At 29.1% G+C, this 2845-nt stretch overlaps 1 long non-coding RNA gene across 1 annotated transcript; it reads right to left on the bottom strand.

The window, feature by feature from the left end:
* Positions 1-642: 642 nt before the first annotated feature.
* LOC145005508 (uncharacterized) lies at positions 643-2229 on the bottom strand. Its single transcript, XR_013662588.1, has 2 exons — positions 1501-2229; positions 643-1158 (listed from the first exon to the last, which is right to left on the bottom strand). It is a non-coding gene; the product is annotated as an uncharacterized LOC145005508 (long non-coding RNA).
* Between the last annotated feature and the right edge of the window lie 616 nt (positions 2230-2845).

Raw genomic sequence — 2845 nt, 5'->3', positions numbered from 1 at the left:
CATAAAAGTTTGAAAATCATTCATATTTGAAAATTTTGAATTTAGGTGCACAAAAAATGGTATTTTTTTAAGCTAGATCATGAGATGTTAAAAAATTCTAGTTTATATCTGTGTCAATAAGACTAGACGGAGCGGTTGCGGTTCTACCGTAGTTTTGCCACGGTGTCGAATAGGAACACCACCCCTGTGCGGTTTGGGGTGAGGTTTGGTCACATCTCTCTCTCTCTCTCTCTCTCTCTCTCTCTCTCTCACACACACACACAACCTTGAACGGTTAAATATTGTGTGAATGTAATGATGCTTTGTGGTCCAATCATTTTTTGTTATTTAAAAAGTTATTATACGATTTAATTAATAAGCTATAAACAATTTTAAGGGTAATTATGTCAATTTGATTAACAATCAAATAAGACATGTAAGATATTCTTGCTACTAACCAAACAATCACACCTGATTTCTATAAATTCAGGATTAAATTTGATTCTCATGATTATAGAGTTAAAAGTTGATAAAAAAACCATACATGATTTTTTTTGTTATGTATTCTTGCAAGAATGAACGTACATAACTTAAAAAATGAACGTACAAAAAAATTCGTATTCTGATAAAATAAAAATATAATATCATGACTTTACTAATGAATGAACATTCAAAACTTTTTTTTTATTATGCATTCTTACTAGAATGAACATACATAACTTTAAAAACCAACATTAAAAATACATAACTTCAAGAACCAACAATAACAATGAACATACAAGTATCAACATAAAAAAAAGTCCTTATTCTAAAAGAATTAACATACAAGAACAAGACTTTACTAATGACCATTAGTGTCATGCATGCCCTTACTCCAACAAATCCAGCACCAACTAGAGCATCAAAGGTGGCACCCATGCAACTTCTTTTTATTTAAAATTAGAGTTCATTCTTAAAGAACAAACATTATCAAATAATAGGTATTCTTAAAGAATAAAACTGAAGCTTCCATTCTCTTTCTGGTTATTTAGGGTTGATCGATTTATAGGTCTACATGTGAAGAACATCATCATTCCTAAACTATGAAAGAATATTTGCCTTCCTCCTTCTGGAAAGCATATTGGCCATCTTTATTCTGAAGTCTTCATCATTCTGAAAGAATATTGCTTGACTAAAATTCTAAAAGAATCTCCACGTTTAAAATAACATGTATTAGGTAAATCAAATAAATTACATTACTAATAAAAATTATAAAGCCTGAAACCATTGACTAGACATAAGGACGTATCAATCAAGTTTCTAGTTACCAAATTTAACTCATAAACCTGCTTTCTCAATTGCTACTATTCAAATCAATGTTGAATTAGGTGAATAGTTTTAACAAGAAAACATAAAAAGTTAGGTTTTGAACTGAAACATAATAAGAATTCGTCTTCCTATCACTTGAACTTTTCCAGTTGAAAATTATTAAACCAAAATCCCAGGAATCGGTCCTTTAAACTAATTGGAAAGGGAACATACCTGGGGAAAATTAAATTTGAAGGAGCAGCATATGTTGAAGGAGTAGAAGACATCGAGATTGGGACATAAGATTTCAATAATGAATCAGATTGGTTGACAGAATAAGAATTCGTCTTCCTATCACTGGAATTGTTCCAGATGTAAATTATTATACCAAAATCCCATGTATCAATCCTTTAAACTAATTGGAAAGAAACATACTTGGGAAAATTAAATTTGAAGGAGCATCATATGATGAAGGAGTAGAAGACATCGAGATTTCAATAATGAATCAGATTGACAATTTGACATCCTCAATTTGTGACTTTGCTTGATTTATTGATTAATTTATGCTCGATTAGAATAAACATATCTTAAAACATAAATGGAAGATGTTATTCCATATACAAAATCAGAATAGTCGGCATAATTGAAACGAAAATTGGGAAGATGTAGGTTGATTGCAATGGTCGAGATCGATGGCAGTAGACGAAAGTAGTCTCGGCTGAGAGTGTCCGATCGCACATAAAAAAGGGGTAGGGATCTCCTTTGATCGACACCATCATGGCGATACAAGAGGCAGCTTCGACCCTAATCTCTTATGCGATTGTAGGAGGCACATAGAATAAGTCGGCTGAATCTGGACCTTAAACCCTAGCGATCGTCAAGCACTGAAGCAAGAATTGTATAAATGAGTGGGTGAGAGGTGAGTTTTAATTGGGTAATTTAGGAACGAATTGTGAAAACAAAGGAATTTCAATTCTTAAATTTAGAGATATTATATATATATATATATATATATATATATATATATATATATATATATATATATATATATATATATATATATATATATATATATATATATATGGAAAAGTGAATATACCCTTGAGGGTATATAAACTTAGGTACCCAAACTCATCATAATACGTTGTTTTGTTTGATATATTTATTATAATGTTCTTCAACTTCAATCATTAACTTAATTACTTTTAGGATTTTTAAAATTTCATTATTATCTTCATCTTACATCACATCTTTTTGATGAACATCAATTAGGCTATATATATTATAGTTGAAAATGAAAATTTATGTAACAGAAAAATAAATGTGAAATTTATAGAAATCTTTGAATGAAATCAAGTTAGAAGTTGAATTATAAGAACATTAGACAATTACAATGTATATATATGATACAAAACGACGTAGTATGGTGAGTTTGGGTACCTAAGCTTATATATCCTTAAGGGTATATTCACTTTTCCCATATATATATATATATATATATATATATATATATATATATATATATATATATATATAATATTACAAATATACCCTTTTTGATTTAATTAATGATTTATTG

Source organism: Lactuca saligna, chromosome 7 (assembly GCF_052625555.1).
Source record: "Lactuca saligna cultivar CGN05327 chromosome 7, ASM5262555v1, whole genome shotgun sequence".
NCBI classification, from domain to species: Eukaryota; Viridiplantae; Streptophyta; class Magnoliopsida; order Asterales; family Asteraceae; genus Lactuca; species Lactuca saligna.
Note: the sequence above shows the minus strand (reverse complement) of the source record. Positions and strands in the feature narration are given on the sequence as shown.